General features: G+C 39.6%; 2 long non-coding RNA genes across 2 annotated transcripts; both read left to right on the forward strand.

Annotated features, from left to right (window-relative positions):
• Nucleotides 1–4,135: 4,135 nt before the first annotated feature.
• Nucleotides 4,136–5,042, forward strand: LOC121051610. Its single transcript, XR_005806247.1, has 3 exons — nucleotides 4,136–4,494; nucleotides 4,627–4,675; nucleotides 4,811–5,042. It is a non-coding gene; the product is annotated as an uncharacterized LOC121051610 (long non-coding RNA).
• A 1,765-nt stretch (nucleotides 5,043–6,807) lies between these two features.
• LOC112188248 lies at nucleotides 6,808–14,440 on the forward strand. Its single transcript, XR_002931374.2, has 2 exons — nucleotides 6,808–7,236; nucleotides 14,119–14,440. It is a non-coding gene; the product is annotated as an uncharacterized LOC112188248 (long non-coding RNA).
• Nucleotides 14,441–17,681: the final 3,241 nt, after the last annotated feature.

The following is a 17,681-nucleotide window of genomic DNA, read 5'->3' on the forward strand; positions in this document are numbered from 1 at the left end:
GGAACGACGGCCTCCTGTGCCCGCAGGTGCTGGAGGTCTAATTACCTTTTGTTGTTTATTTCTTTTCCTGATTTAGGATGGGAGGTTCTAATTTGATCTCCAAATTTTCTATTTGGACCTCCCCTACTTAGTATACCTCTAATTTACTTTTTAGAATACTTGAAATGTTAAGTTATACTGTTACCAGAACACCCTTACTCTGGAGATACAACGATTTGTCGCTCTCCTAAAATTACTCACAACGATCTGTCTGTTTCTCTTCTCCACCAAAATTACTCAAAGGTTTGGTTCTTGATCCTTGATATGTTGCTAGAATTCCTTTGAATTCGCTAAAAGAAGGATGTCTCGAGGGCTGTGAGGCGGCCCTCAAGGAGAGACCATGTGGTGAAGACGGTGGGGCTATGATTTCGGATTAGCGAGTTAGTGTGATGCTTGATTTCATTCTCGGTTATGGCCGCTAATAACACTTAGGGCTGGAGCGGCGACTCCTTTGATCGCTACCAGGAATACAGGTTTCCATCTATCTCTCAGTTTTGAATTTTGAATTTGAACTTCAAATTTTGGCCAACAATTTCAATTAAATTTGGATTCTTTTGGATTGTAATTTCTGTAATCTTTGAGTAGTTCATTAGTGCTTGGTTTATTTATGTCTGCTTATTTGCGCGTGTTGGTGAAAACTTCCTTAGTTGATGAACAATTCGCTATTTTCTTCATCTCTTGCTTTACTTGAAGAATGAATCAGCTTTCGTGCTTAGAAGCCATCAACTTGGTATTTTCTTGCTTTTTTTTTCTTGGGGTACATCTACCCTGATTTGGTCAAATTTCAATGGTTTCATGCTTTCCATTATAGTGCATGGTTAAATACATCAGTAGTTAAGTTTATGTTGTGGTCAACAACTTTATGGATTTCATTATAAGCTAATAATACTTCATCTTCTCATGGATTTAGGTTTCAGTTGTTAATCATACAATTCATTGGCTCAGTGTGTACAATGGTAGCTTGATAATGTTGAGCTCTGCTCCAAAGCTTCATTTATAGGTCTTTTTTTTTCACAAGGAATGGATGGTTAGTTTCACTCATGTTTCTTTTGCATACATTCAATTTCAATATGATTATATTCATGGAGAAGTATAATGGAGGCCCGACCTATCTTAAAAGCTGGACTTTCTTGGAGAATTGGTAATGGTACCTCTGTGAATATTTGGGAGGATGACTGGATCCCAAATGTCCCCTCTCATTCTTTACTCAAACCCAATGATTCAATTTTTGAGTTGGTATTAGACTTGATAGATGTTAATTCTTGGTCTTGGGATGTTGTGGTTGTTCAGTCTTGTTTCACGCCTGAAGTGGCTGCTCATGACAGCCAGATTATCTGGCAACAACCTTCTACGTTTACATTTCCTCAGTAGTAACCATTTTCTTGATCGAGTTGAAGTTAGGATATACTTTTAGCCAGAAATTAAAGACTGAAAGATCTACAAGGAAATTCAAGACTATAGGTACAAGGTCTGTAATACTTATCCGCAGTCGGCATAGCCCCTATCCCTTGCTCTTGTCGGGAGGTGGAGATCCGATGGGCAAGGTGAGGCGCAGCTGACGGCAGCACTTTGAGGCATGAAGATGACCCAGCTCTCTGCTCTCGCAATGAAGATGATCTGCTTACCGGACTTAATCCGATCAGACTTGGTTCGTTTCTCGCACGCCGTGCCCAATTTAGTTTTCCCCGTCCGCCATCGGAATCTTCCTCTCCGTCACACCTCTAATCTTCTGTCTAAAATCTAATACTCACTACGAAACCAGATTGCCGGAATTCGATTACCACGACCTCTGCTCTATCGCGACCTCGACGATTCCACTCCAAGGATGGGTTGAAGGCTCGGATTTGTCAATTAGGTTTTAGGGGGGCCTCAGCTACCAGGTTGTGGTAAATTTTAGGGGAAATGATCATTTACCTAATTTTAGGCACTAAATTGTCCACTTGCTCCACTAATAGTTTTTTAACCTCATTTCCCCAAAACACTCTAAGGGATTATTTCTCTAATACCAAATTAATTCTTTTTATTTTTTTTGGGATTTTTTTGCTCTCTCCTTCTTTCTCACTTAGAGAGAGAAGTCTCTTTTCTCTCCAGACGACGTCGGATCTCTCTCTCTCTCTCCCTCCCTCCATCCCTCCAGCAGGTCTCCCACGACGCCGGCTCTCGCCATCGCCGCGCCAAAACTCGTCGTCGTGCTCTCCGCGGCCAGGCTCGACGCCAAGCCGACGGTCCTAGTCGCTGAGAAGCTCGGCGAGGCTGGGTTGGACCTTCTGAAGGAATCAACGACTGCCAGTAGAATCAGGTATGTCTTCGATTTTCTTCTGTCTCTCTCGCCGGCGACTGATCATCACGGAAATTGCAACTTGATTGTATCTCCGGTCCCGGGCTGCAACTGGAGTCGTTGCAATCGGAGTCAAATCAGTGTGAAAGCAAACGGTTAACCGGAATTGTTGCAAAACGACTGGAATTGTAGGCAAAATCGTCAACCGGAGTCGAGATTATTGGGGGGCAATAATGTGTCTTAATTGTTATAAAGTCTATATAATTGTGTTCAGCGATATTTTCCTTTGTGTTAAAGACTGCTTCTAATGTGTTTGGTATTTCTGATATATTATTGGGCTGTATTAATATGTTTATTGCGGGACAATAATATATTTGTTTTGTTATTTTTTGCATGAATATGGGTGATCATTTTGTTGTTAGGTGCATTTATTCTTGTTAAGAGGCCTCCCGGGAGGCCTAGGGTGAAGCGGTACAAGTGAAGTGGAGAGTGAAAAAAAGCCAATTCGTTGTGGACTTAAATTCACCAAGTATTGAATTTGAATACCTGTACTTTTGTAAACTAATTCAAAACCAAACTGAGTTACTTCTGACCATCTATAAAAAAAATTATTTGGGGGGGGGGGGGGGGGCAATAAACTTTTTATGACCCCCCAATAAACCTAATTATGTTGGTTAATGAATCTAGCATCCTTTTGTTGAAATGACCTGTAATAAATGAACCACAGTTAAGACATTATTGCTGGGCAATAATTTGTCTATTGCCTCCCAATAGACCACCCCAAAAATCACCAGTTTCTATCACTGATAGATTATTATACTTTAATAAACTCAAAACAACATAAGACTGATCAAAACTCTAATTTCAGTGATTAATTAACCATAGTTAAGAAATTATTGGGGGGCAATAATCTGTCTATTGCCCCTCAATAGACCACAGTTTTGACGTCGTCCGAGACCTGCAAGCGAAGCCCAGACTCGATTCCGGCTTGGAGCTTCCCGGACATCTGACAAACAAAACTGGCGAAGCTCAGACCCGATTCTGGCGTGGAGAGTTTCTCGGACATCTGACGAACAAAACCGGCGAAGCCCAGAGGGGTTGGGATCGTGGAGTTGGATGGCGTCATCCTCTGGTGGTTCAACGGTGGGACAGAGCGGCGGCGGTGGAGGCCGACATCGACGGTAGAGTGGTAGGTGTGGTGGCTTAGAGAGAGAGAGAGAGAGAGATGAGGGGAGGAGAGAGAGATATGAGTGTAATTTATTAATTAAAATGAGAGCAATACGGTCAAACACTGTTAGATTGGGTAAATGGGGTTAAAAAACTCTTGGTGGAGTAAGTGGGAAATTTTTGGGCTAAAATTAGGCAAGTGGTCACGACCCGTAAATTTTATTTCTACTGCACTTCGCTTTCTTTGGTCTTCGTTTGACTTTTCTTCACCGATGAATGACCAACTAACGGAGCCTACGAACTAACAGCGCACGTGACTTGCACATTGCTGGTGCAAGTGACCTAACGGTGCACGGAATCCTCTCCGACAGTCTCCGTAACAAAAAACCGAAAGCTGCTCACACAACCAAAACCCAAAGCTCCTCCCTATCTCTTGACAGCATCTCCCTAAAACCAAAACCTACGGCCAAATCCTCGCTCTCCCAAAACCAAAACCAAAACCAAAACCTAAAGCTCCTCCCTCTCTCTCGACAGCATCTCCCCAAAACCAAAACGTACGGCTAAACCCTCGCTCTCCCAAAACCAAAACTCCTCCCTCTCTCGACAGCGTCTCCCGAAAACCTAAACCTACGGCCAAACCCTTGCTCTTCCAAACCCTCACTTTCCCTCAGCTTGCTAGGGTTTCCATTTTCAAATCCCCACCATCCTCCTTCTGGATCCCCAAATTTCAGATCCTCAATTTTCAATTTTCAAATCCCAAGATCTGGCTGACGGTTTGGGCTCGTCCTCTGCTCTACATTATACACCCTCTTTTGTTTCGTGTCTCCCAATTTCAATAAGCAACTAATCAGAGAGCTTTTTGGTAAGTAAATAATCAGAGAAGGTTTCACAGAAGAGAGAGACACAATGACGACTCGAATAGCTCTGGGAGTCGGAGCTAACTTGCTCGGTCAACACACCGCGAGAGAAACCAGGACGCCATTGCTGACGTCGGCAATCTCGACCCTCAGGTTCTCTATCTCTTTCTATTTCTTGATTTGCTTGACAGTTAGAATTTTGAGCAGCTAGGGTTTTGGCATTTGAGTTCGTTCCACTTGGTTTTGTATACTGGTTGTTGATTTTCTTGTTTGGTTGGTTTTCAGGTTAGTGAAGAATTGCTGTGGGAGCAATTTGTTCGAGCCGGTCCTATTGGTATGTATTTGATTATAAAGCTTGCTTTGTGTATTTAGTTGCTCTATATCCCGTCTATTAATGAAAATAAATTAAATTGAAATGATTAAGATCTGTTAAAACTATTAATGGAACTCTATGCTTATTTTCGTGCAGTTAATGTGTATGTTCCTAAAGATAGAGTTATGAACCTCCATCAAGGATATAGATTCGTGGAGTTCCGAAGTGAAGAGGATGTTGATTACATAAGTTTTCCTATTCTCAAGTTATTATATAGCTCCCCGATTCCTGTTAAAGATGTTGTTTCTGACTATAAATTTGTTGTTTTGACTGCCATGCCTACACTCAAGGTGCTTAATATGATCAACCTTTACGGAAAGGCAATTCGTGTAAATAAGATATGTAATTTTGTTTTCCCTAGCTTTCATTCTCTTTGTGTTCTGTGCCACATAGGGTGGTAGAAATTATAATTTAATAGGGCTTCAGGGAAAGCATTCTGCTTCATCTCTGTATGCCACATATCCTTGGATGTAATGATATTCTGATTGATTGTGTGAATTCTTTGATTTCAGCTTCCCAAGATAAAAAGGGTGTGGATGAGAAACTTCTCTACGATATTTTCAGTGCATTTGGAGTCATAGTTACAAACCCAAAAAAAAAAGGTGTGGATTAGAAACTTCTCTACAATGATTTCAGCTTCCCAAGATAAAAAGGGTGTGGATTAGAAACTTCTCTACGATATTTTCAGTGCATTTGGAGTCATAGTTACAAACCCAAAGGTACTGCCTCAGCCTTATCTTTCACTTGCATAACATTAAATATTAAAATGTTCGTATCTTGAACTTCCTGCAAAATATTATGCTTTTAGGGATGATGTTTTCTTCATTCTTGCTTTCCAAAAAAAAAAAAAAATTTGAGTTTCAGAATCTTCTAGTTGTCTAGATCACACGTTCATATTTTGATGGTTATGAAATTCTTTACAAGCATAAGTACAATTTTTTTGGTTTATGAAATTCTCTGCTATTTCTTCACCAAGGTGTATTTGTTATATAAGAAGATGCTCCCTTAGTTCTGATTTTATTTGGACAGGGAAATCATGCAGGATGGGTCTTGTTGCCAGTTACATTTGTTTTCTGTTCTTCTTAATGGTGATACTCATATGGAAATTGTATTGAATATGTTATCTCTCTTTTCTAGATAATGAGAGAACCTGAAACTGGAAACTCCTGTGGATTTGGTTTCATTAGCTATGATTCCTTTGAGCCATCTGATGCAGCTATTGAGGTATGTCCTTCACTATCCTTTATTATACTTTCTATATGGTTATTTAGCTGAAAAAGTGCAATTATATGGATGAATTAAGTGCATCTTAGTAATCGTTTTCAATCTGACCTATGATAATTGCTATACCATGGAGTAGCGGTTATCATTGTATTATTAGTGACCAAAGTTGAATATCTAAGCACATATTTATTCATGTACATGGAATTTAAGAAGGCTGTTACAATACTTATGGCAGGTGAATCTTGTTGAGTGGCTAAAAATAATGGTAGGTGCAAGAAGTATGAAGTATGATGAATGGGCCAATCACAGGTAGGCGTGGAAATTGGAATCTGCTGCCATTATAGAGCCTTCAATAAATGGTGCAATGTTTTCATTGAGACACGTGTCTATTTCTAAATTAAATTAGGTAAAGTAAAACTCTATCTGATATTCTTGGTCCTTGATTGCTTGATGGGAATACCTTCTTTTTGCTGCAAGTTCATATTTCTCGAATTATACATGTTGATGCTTTAATGGATCTTGGAGATATTGTATTCTTTTGATTGCTTGATGGGATTTAGGATAGCCATAATGAGTACATGAACGAATCTCTTTCTGGGTACTTCAAATATGTTCTTTCTTTCTGAAATTTATGTTTTGAAGCTTTAATGGAATTTGGAGATATTCTAGTCCCCTGATTGCTTGATAGGGGTTAGGATTGCTGATATAGTATGTACTCATATCCTCTTTGTGGGTACTTAAAGTTATAGCCTTTATGACATAGCCTTGGGTTTGTCGCTGGGTTTCTGTTTAACTTTAATTTTATGGGATTTGGAAATATTTTGTAGCTGTAATACCCTTTAATTTTAGGGATGTATAGCACTCTTAAAGAATTAAAGGAGTGATCTGTATTGTGACTTGCGAGTGAAGGTTTAAGTTATTTGGTTGTGGAATTGAACACATATGATGGGACCACAGTACATATGGCTTCTAGTGGAATTTGGAGGTCTTATTATTTTGGCTGGAGTAGTTGAACTATAGCTCACTAGATTAGCTAGGAAGGAATATGAAAATTGAAATTATAGAGCTGGCAGTAGTTATATTTATCTATTTATGTTTTGCTTTGATGATATTTGTATGCTTGGTATATGTAGGAACTAATCAAAGGAAGATTCATATTTCACATTCTAGGTCGATACCTACATTAAAAGTGGTATAGTTATTGGGCTGGGGTTTGGTATAGCTTCTTGATTGGCCATGCAGTATATAGGTCTGCAACTTGGAGTAGGTGCTTTAAAGGATATAGTGGGGATACCGACGTAAGTATGCATTCTTTCATCTCATCTGATCCTACATTTTTTTTCCTTTTTTGTTATGCCTATAATTCTTGGGCTCCTTCCGATTGAAGTTTATTAAAATCCCTCAAGTGACTATGCAAGCCAGTGATTTCCTAGATTCATAATTTATATTGAACTTGGTATTTCTGATCTGAAAGTGCAAATATATCATCTGCATTATATTTTGATGACAAATAACTTGTTTGATGCTGAGGCACTTTGGTCACCATGACAACAAAACATGTGATGCTAAAAGAATACATGTGTACTGTTTGATTGACCACATATATGAATAAGTCTGTTGTTTCCTTTTTTATAATCTTAGGTACATGATCCTAGCATTGACTGGTGATAAATGGTATAATTGATGTGAGCCCCCGAAAATTTTGTTTAATTTTTAGAAGGTAATTTTTTTTAAATAAGATTTTTGCACAAGGTGATTTTAGTGAAGGAATCGATTCTGGACATTTTAGGTATCGAGACTACCAATTGGGCTATTTGAATTAAGTTTGGGCCAATGTCCTTCCAATTGGGCCTAAAGAATTACTAAGGTTTGTTGAAGCAAAAGATTGTCGGGATTATTATGGAAGGAGACAAATTGAGTTTTTAGTAATTCAAGTTTTGGGCATAGGACGAAGTCGAGAATTAACTTAGGAAGCTTCTGACGAAAAACGAATAAAAGAAAAGTTACGAGCTCAAAACCGAAAGCAGTTAGTTAAAGGAGTTTCGTAATTCGTCGCAAGGGAAAAATGGACATTTCGCATACGCAAGTATAAATAGGACATTAGAAACCCTAACTGACAGGACCCGACCCAAGAATCACGCCAAATACCTGAATACGAGCCTGCAGGGCCCACGTTAAGTGAAATCCTACCGAAAATTTGGCAGAACCTCCCCTAAATATGGGCAACCCAAAAATTCACAAACCTGGACATGATTAAAACTTTAACTTCTACTCAACCTACAATACCATATTTACAATCCAAGCACATATATTACATTCGGAAAGTTCAAATCCCAACATAACCTCCGTAAGCAACAACAATCCAAACAACAACATCCAACAAATTTAAAAGAAAAGGGTTATCAGAGCAACACTAAAACTAAGCCGATATCATACAAGGTAGGTTAAGTAATAACCTGAAACAATTAATGGAAAGCTTCCCCGTTTCTCTTTTTAACAAAACTATCATGCAGCGAGAGACTCCATGAAATTTCAACTCAATCCTTTTTCCAAGAAAATTCATTTGATGACTAGGAAGGACTGCTTCCTAGGCATCTCATGCCATCTGGGAGGGACTGCCACCCAGGTGACGCATCGGAAGGGACTGCCAACCGGGATAGGAGGAGGTGGTTAGTTGGGACTGCCAACTAGCCACAGGTAGTAGACGGGGCTGCCGACTAACCACCTCATGTCATCTGGAAGGGACTGCCAACCAGATGACACATCGGATGAGACTGCCAACGTAGTTGTAGTCTGGAAGGGACTGCCAACCAAACTATTACCTAGAAGGGACTGCCAACTAGGTAAGATACGCATGCGCCAAAACTGGCCTCCTTGTCAACTGCTTTCTTTTAAAATTCTTTACTTTTCACAAAATCACATTTACTCAAAAGTAATCCAACTGAAACTTAATTCCATGCTGCATGCATTATTTAAACAAAATAAAGTCCACTCACAAGTAGTCCCGCAGCTAAACCTGCTGCTTGCCCGTGTCCTCCTCGCTCGAGGGCTTCGTACGTCCTGTAATAAATGGACATAATAATTAACCTTAATGAGGAAACAATCTCAAGATCAAAACTCATTCCTTCGAGAAATTAGTATTCATTCTATAAAACAAATCCCACTCTTCAACTTGGAATTTACATTCTTGAATACGGAAATTTCCTAACAATTTAACATCCAAGCCAATTCTTTAACCTTCACAAGGATCGTTTCGATAATCTAAACAATTTAAACTCGATTCCTTGACCAAAAATTGATCACCAAATTAAACATAATATCCTTTCCAAAATTTCCAAATTCTTCTTAACTTTCCCTATTTCCATTCACAATTCCATCTCTAAATCTCAAATCCTCTCTAAATTTTTCTTTTCCAAACCACAATCTCAACACCAAATTCCTCAACAAAAAAGATCAATTCCACAACAGCATTGATAATAAATTATCAAGGGATTAAGCCAAAAGATTCATCAACTAAAACATTCAAAACAACCTAATTCCACATTTAAGTTGCAAGAAACTACAAACAATTTATCCTCAAGTCTAAAAATAAAACTCAAAATCAAATTAATGGGTTTTGGGAGGGGCTAACAGAGCCTCCTCAGCACCACCACCATCAGCAGCGCGTGGTTTCACGCGCCACCACTCCAACACCCAAAACCGGTCACCAAAATTCACCAACACAAACTCCTCAACAAACCCAACAATCTTAAACCTGCAATACCAGCTAAAACAAAGCAGAAGGGGTCGAAAATTCAACCCAAAATCGGAAAAATCCGACAGCCACTGTTCATCATCCCTAACACCTCCTCCGGCCAAAACAAGCCACAAAGAGGTTGGAAAAGTATTCAATCCTTCCCAGTGAACCAAAAACACAAGGATTTCCGACCGGAGACCGCCGGAAATCGAAAACCCAGCCGGAGGTTCTCAAACCCGACGGCAATCTTTCCCCCAAGATCAATCAAATCAAGGCTACCCAGCTAAAATCACTTACCTGAGATGAAAGAGAGTGAAGAGAGGAAGCTGCGGTGGCCGGAGGCGAGTCCAACGGGGTTCGGCTGAGGTGAATCGCAGGAAAAAATGAGTCCGGTTCGGGGAGAAGGAGAAAAAGCAAGGGGGAGGGCTCGGGGAGGTCGGCTCGGTCCGATTCTCTCTCTCTCCTTTTAATTAACTTAATTCCCCTTTTCTTCTTCTTTTTTTTTTAAAACAAAACCAATATTTAATAAGGAACAGTACTTCTAACACTTAAATCACAACTTCCCCGTGAAAACTTCGATCGATTCAAAGTGCGTGTCCACCAACTAAAATTTTTTTTAACCTACGACGTACTCAAGGAATAATCTGACATAATAGACAAATTAAAAGTCAACTCCTCTGTCAAACCGATGAAAACGTACTTCATAAAAATAATTAAGGTACGGGGCCTTACACTAACACCTAAACTCTCTCATTTTCTCCCTCACTCTCGGCCGCACACTCTCTCTCTCCCCTACCTCACTCTCTCGTCTTCTCCCTCTGCCATCGCCGGAACCACACCTGTTCCGGCCACCATCTCGTAAAACCGCCACCACCAATCCACGCAGCTCCTGAATCCGACCCAAACCCAAGAAAAATCTAAACCATGCATCAACCTTTCCCTTTCCCGTCGTCCCTCTGCAAGTGCCGGAAGCCACCATCTCCGGCCATTGCCTTGCAACACCGCCTCCACCCTTCAAACCTACATCCAAATCTGATCAAAAGCTCAACCAAAATCGCTGACATGCATCACCGTTAGCCTCCGATCGTGACCAACGTAGTTCCTGCTGCCTTGCCTACTTGAAACATCCATTCCCGGCAATTTCCTCACCACACCGCCACCATCATTGAGCTCAGAGCCAGCCTATTATGAAGCCCTGAAGCCTCGTTGTCGACCCGACATCGGAGGAACACCGTACATGACATCCCTGAAGCTCACAGCTCTGCCTTTTTGTCGTTCTCTAACCTCCAGTTCAAATTGAGCCAAATCACCTCTAAGACTGGAATCAGCGTCTCACCATTTCCAATAGCCCTAAAACCCCGATCTCTAGCTCCGGTCAGAGTCACCGCACGCGCCTCAAGCGCCGCCACAGGCGCGTGGACCACCGTAGCTCCGCCGCTCACGGTCGCTGAGCCTTCAGATCGTCTCTGTTAGGTAATTTCGTGATTCTCTTTACCTGTGGCTTCTAGTTTGAGTGGAGTGAACCCTAATAACCTATTGTTTAATTTTGGGATATGAGGTTTGTGGAATCTGCGGTTTTGGAGTTTCAGAGAAGGAGGAGACTGCTGGGTCAGTTTCAATTGAAACTGGAAGAGGTAAGGACCTTGTGCAAATTCTGTGTGGGATAAGAAATTGGTTGAAGATTAATTTTGATCCTATTTTGCGTACTAGGGAATCTGGAGGATTAATGGTGGTAGCGTGCAGCTTCGACAATTTGGCTTCTAAGTTGGAAAAGAATGATGGTAAGGGTCTTGGGTATCCTGAACACATATTGTCGTGATCTGATTGTATATGTTGAAGTTGTGGTTTCATTGACTACACGAATTGAACTTTGGTCTGCAATACTGGATTGATTAGTGTCTCTAAGAGTTGTTGGTTTTGTTGGGAAGTTGACGTGGTAATGAATTGAGTGAAATTGCTTGTGTATTGAGAAGCTTAGCTTTATTAATTAAAGTGATGAATCTGTTATCTGGAAATATCATATTGCAAGGTGGACAAAGGATGATTGATTTGGTTTAGTTATGTACAGAAGTTGATAATTGAACTAAGTCAAAATCTTGATTAACGTACTCTAAAGCTATCATATCCCGAAATGAAATTAAGAAACGAAATTGTTCGGGAATGATAACCACTATTTGTTTGCTTAAGGTTTAAAGACTAAGTAAAAATGTCAACTCGGTTGACCCGAATTACATTAAGGAAAGAAGTACGATCACCATATCCCGAATAAGCTTACTATGTTAAGTGAACTATTCGGGAATGGAAATTGTGATTTGTTTTTCTAAAGTAAAAAGGTTAAAGAAATGAAGTCAAAGTCCTAAGTATAATCACCATATCCCAAATGGTTCAAATGCAACATCATTTGGATTATTTGGAAATGGGTAGTAGATTCTTATGTTGAGGGATAATCCGATGAACTTCAAGGAAATTAAGTAAATGCTTTGGTTGCTCGATTAGTTGAGTTATAATGACGCCAAGTTACTTATTGGTTTAATTTTATTGTAAAGGACTCGTGCATGTGCACTTGAATTTGGAAGAAGTATTGAAAGTCGAAAACGAAGCTAAGTTTGGGCGAGCACTCCAATTCCAGGTAGGGTGAGCTGTCCCTTCCTTGTTAGAGGTTTTCGATATATGTGGAATGCTATACTAAGATAGTATGTTGCCTGCAAGTGCGTTTTTGGTTGTTCATTAGTTGATGCCTCGTGATACATGTGTTTTCATAACTGATAATTGCTGATTGCGAAAACCGAGGGTAGACTTGCGTGTTGAGATACTGTACCCTTTGTATGTTTGTACTTGTGACCTGAAAGTGAATGGGACCTAGACGCGTAGATTCCTAGGGATCCCACGGTGTCGATAGCCGTGAACCTCCGGAGGGGGCTGTGCTCCTATGTTTGTCGAGGAAAGGTAAGTACAGACAGTGAACCAGTCATAGGAGACTCAGAGCCAGGAAATGGACACTTTCGCTACTTGTAGTCAGAAGGACTATAGAGTAGTTGGCCGGTTCTCGAGGGATGACGAACCAGGTCGGTCACCTATTTGTTTGAGTTTAGCCGGCAGGTAAGTATCTTGGAGGTCCAAATTGTGTGAAGCATACTGCATATGCTTTATAAAAGAAATAAATGTTTGTGGTTGCCTCTTTCTAAAATATTTTAGATAAACGTGCACAATATTATGTAGTAAATATTTTCAAGTATATTATCTTTCAAACCTAGCATGGTTGGATCGGCCCCTACTGGGCATGCGAGGACGAAAGCTCACCCCTACAACAGTGTGCAGGTTTTGAGCATGTGGTCGGGAAGCGTATAGGAGAGGCACATGGCCCGGCTTGGCGTATTCCTCTTTGTCTTTACTAAAGTACAGTTTTGGGTCCATTATCGGATTTCAAAGTAACTTATTTATTTACTTTCTTACTAATTTATTTATTTATTTATTTATTTATTTCCTACTCGCTTACAAAATTTTCGATAGACCCGTAACCCTGGGGCGCGTCTCCCATGCTTGTAGTTACTTAGTGATTTGTTTTATTTTCCAAATTGGGCTCCGATTTCAAGCCCAAAACTCTTAGCCCATTTCAAATTCTGCTTTTGAAAATGTGTTGCTTGGTTGCTAGAACGACTTGTCCAAGAAGGTGTTTTATAAACCATAGTTTGAACCCAAAAAGGCCTTGCAATTTCGGGTTGATGAGTTATCGGGATGTCATTCGTGACATGTCGGTTTCTCATTGGCTCGGGGTAGCGTCGCTGTGGGACCCCTCTCTCGGGTCACCACAGTAAAGTGGTATCAAAGCTCTTGGTTGCGAAATACTTTTGAAATTGTTTTTGCAAACTAGCAACCCTTCTCAAATTTTTCAGCTGTCGAATTTGGTTGGGCAAAACACTCGGTTTTCTTGGGTATTTAAAAAAAAAAAAATTTGACCATTTTCTTTTATTTTAGTTTTCGGATGATACCTTTTTACCTCATTTTACTTGCAAATACTTTTCGTTGAGGTTATTTTCGAGTTGTTCAAAGAATTACCATTGGATTTGAAAAGTAAAGATACCTTTGAGATTCCTTGGAAAAGATTATTTAGTTTGTCTTTTTGTGGTGCTTCAAAGTTTGGTTTAAATTTTAAATTGCCAATGTCGTCATGATGCCGCTCGACCACAAACGCTCCAAAGGTAGTAGGTATGAAAGTTGGATAAAGTGTTAGGTAAATTATTTGGGGATTGAGCATCAAAGAGTGAACGAGGTTATATTGGGTGAGTTGGTACTCGGAAAAGTAGGTTCGAGATGAAGTTGAAAGGCCTTGCGATTTCGGGTTGATGAGTTATCGGGATGTCATTCGTGACATGTCGGTTTCTCATTGGCTCGGCGTCGCGGCGCTGTGGGACCCCTCTCTCGGGTCATCACAATTGAATTGCAGATGTAACTAGTGTTCTGCCCATATTGGTCCAATTTCTGTTCTAGCATGCGTACCCCTCAGTGAACTATTGATTCATATGTAGCTGGAACTATAGAAAGAGAGCAAAAAGCTTCTACAGAAGCTTCCAAAGCTAGACTCCAATGAGGCTATGAGAGCAGCAAAGCTAGACTCCTTAAGTAAATTTTTGGATGTATATAGGAGAGTAGTATTAGATGTACTCCTTTTGTGGATGAAAGATTACCTTTACACAATCTATTTTGGTGCATGATGTGGATTAAAACAATTTCTTCTATATATTGATCAACTACTATTAATTTGATTATTTTTTATTTCAGTTCCAGCAAATATAATACATTGAATCATTCTATTACGACAACAATAACCACAAAAAAACTGTCGTATGTGCACAAAGATCACAATGACCCCAAAATAAAACTGTTGTCTGAATTTATAACAGATAACAGATACTTTGAAAAACTGTCGTTTGAATAAAAGTCACACAATAGCTATAAAATAAAGCGACCTCTTAATCGCAATCACACAACGGTTTCTAAAGTTGCCCGTTGTCTGAATAATAGTCGCACAACAATTAATGCTGTCGACATGCTATCGAGCCGTTCACATGACGGTTCCCTACAATCGACCTTCATCAGACGACGCCTCGATATATAACGGTTTAGCTCTATATCAGATAACGGTTTTTAGTCGTTGTCTAATTGAATTTTTGTAGTAGTATATCTATCCTTATGTACTCGTGGTTGCTGGAAGATCAAGTAGGGTAGCTAGTTATTACAAACATTAAATGTGCATGCTTTTCACTGTCAAGGCAACAGTCTTTCTCTTCTATAAACCAAAGCAAAGCCCATAGAGTTTAACGGCGGCTGGCCTTTTTTTCGGGCACCAATCCTGGTGGTCAAGTGGAAAACTGATGTATTCTTTCCAGTGCCTTAAGCCACAAAAAAAAAAATATTGCCACTAAATTTAAAATGTTTCTTGGCGACTTTTCTGATATTGAATCCAGCGACTCTTATTAAATGTATCTCCACTATTATAAAAGGGATTGAGGCCTGAAGTTTTGTGTCAAAGATTTCACCAAATTATGATATGTTTAAATTAACATTAAATAAATGAGAACTCATAGGAAAAGCATCTAAAAATGCTATTATGGTTGAAAGAAAACGTAAATATGAAAAAATTGAAGAAGTGAGCGCGGTAGAAAGAAACTTCCACATTTGTTCCTCCTTTCAACAATAACACATTCATTGCATTAATATGAGGCTAGTGTTATGAATAGTGTTGAAAGAATACAAGGCAAATTAATACACGTATGAGTAGTTTTTTTTAATCTATTTTAGCCGTTGCTCCAAACTCTGAAGTGACTCTCCTTTATAATTTTAAGGATTAAATTATGTTTAGTCCCTGTACTATGACCATTTTTTCGTTTCAGTCCCTGACATTTTCAATTAATCTGAAAAGTCCCTAATGTCAAAATTTCCGTCTGATTGGTCCTTCCCACATCAAATTAGGAGTTGGTCTTAGGTGAAACGTCTAATATACCCCTCAGTTATTTCTTTTTCATTTTTAATTTCTTTTTTTCTTTTTCTTCTTTTTTTCTTGTTCCTTTTTAATTTCTTTTTTTCCTTTTTTTTTTCTCTTCGTTTTGCGTACTTTCTCCTTCCTCAACCTACCAATCTCATTCCGATCAAACTCCACAACCAATCTGTTTCTCTCCCCAAATTGAAACCAAACCCATAAAGACCTAGCTTGGCGGTGCAGAGATGGACATCGAGCAAAAGCAAGAGGCTAGGAGCTAATCGATCACTTCTTCACCTTCTCTGAAGCCACCTCCCAATGTTGGGATCCCCCCTCGCCTCCATCGTCGCTGACGCCATCTCCCAAACAAAAGCAGATCCCAATCAGCTCGAAAATTCGTAGCTAAGCCACTCCCCTCTTGTTTTCACCGCCTACTTCTCTCTCTCCCACTCAAATCTCACTTTCTCTCTCCACATCAAGTCTCAATTTGGAAACTTTTCACTGAAAACTACCATTTTTTCAGACCCTGAGGTTTTTGGGTCTTGCTCAAAATGGTGATTTGGACTTTGGGTCTAGTTGAAATGATGGTGTTTGATGGCCAAGTTGACCAAAACCAGAAGTGAAGAAGAAGAATAGTGATGGAAAAGAAAAATGGCCATCGACGTGGAGAACAATAATTGGGGTTTCAGGTCGATCTGGATTGGTTCGCCGACGTGGCTCTACCGATGCAGCAAGATACGATGGTCATTAAAAAGAAAAAAGAAAAAAGAAAAAAGAAAAAAGAAAAATAAATAAAAAATAAAAAAAATTAAAAAGGAAAAAGAAAAAAGAAAAAAGAAAAAATTAAAAAAAATTAAAAAGGAAAAAGAAAAAAGGAAAAAAAGAAATTAAAAAGGAAAAAAGAAAAAGAAATAGCAAATGGGTATATTGGGCATTTCACATAAGGCCAACTCTTAATTTAACACAGGAGAGACCTACATGGGGGGAAATTGTAAGGTCAGAGAGTTTTTAGATTAAATTAGAATGTGAGGGACTGAAACGATGAGAGAGACAAAGTGTAGGGACTAAACATAATTTAATCCTAATTTTTAATTAACTATCTCTCTCCCAAATATAGAGAGAGCATGATGAGGCTCTTTATAATTTAAAAATTTTATTTTGAATAATTTTATGTAATTTATAAATATATTTAAACTATTTATTCTTCATTCAAAAAATAATATAAATTCATAATTAGGTAAAATAAAGAGAACGATGCAGATGTATTTTAGAAGTGGCTAACCAAAATAACTTTTTAACTAGTTTGGTTTAAATTTAACTAAAAATGGTTAGCATTGCTAAAGATGCTCTAACCAATAATGTCATACGACATACGTATAAGGGTGGAAGTGTGGAACTTCAAATTGAAAATAGTGATTAAATATTAATGCCCTTTTTTGTTTACAAATTTTTGCTTTCAAGGCTTTTAAAAGGGAAGGCTTTTTATTCCTTACCTGTTCTTCTCTAATCGTCTTGTTTGATTGATTTAGAGCAAGATATTCACAATCATTTATGATGTTAATGGGTAAACAAATAAATTCTTTTTCTGGGCGAGAGTTCTCCTCTTCTAACTCTCCAGCCCTAGCGTCGCAAGAGAGAAAAAGCCAAAAGCACCAAAAAGTTTTCTGTCTAGCGATGGCCAGGGATGGTGTCGGCATCTCCGCGTTGTCACTGTGCTCACTGTCGGATGGGCACTTCAATGCCCTGGGCTAAGGTTATGAGAGAAGATGTTTGGTTTGAGGTTTTGATGTCGGGTTGGGGCGGCTTTTCTGGGCGTCTTGTGGTGATCCTTGTGCAGGGATGGGGCGTTCCAGATCTAGTGGTGACGTGGATCTTGGAGCGTCTAGGCGACGGTGCGGCTCATGGGGAGTGGGGAGTGGAGTTGGGGGCAGGCAGTGTTAGCGTGTTGGAGCTCGACGGCACGGCTCTTGGCAGAACTCTTGGGTAGCGTGGCTCATGCTGAGACTCTGTGGCGGAGCAGCTCGTGGGCG

This window comes from Rosa chinensis, chromosome 2 (assembly GCF_002994745.2).
Source record: "Rosa chinensis cultivar Old Blush chromosome 2, RchiOBHm-V2, whole genome shotgun sequence".
NCBI lineage: Eukaryota > Viridiplantae > Streptophyta > Magnoliopsida > Rosales > Rosaceae > Rosa > Rosa chinensis.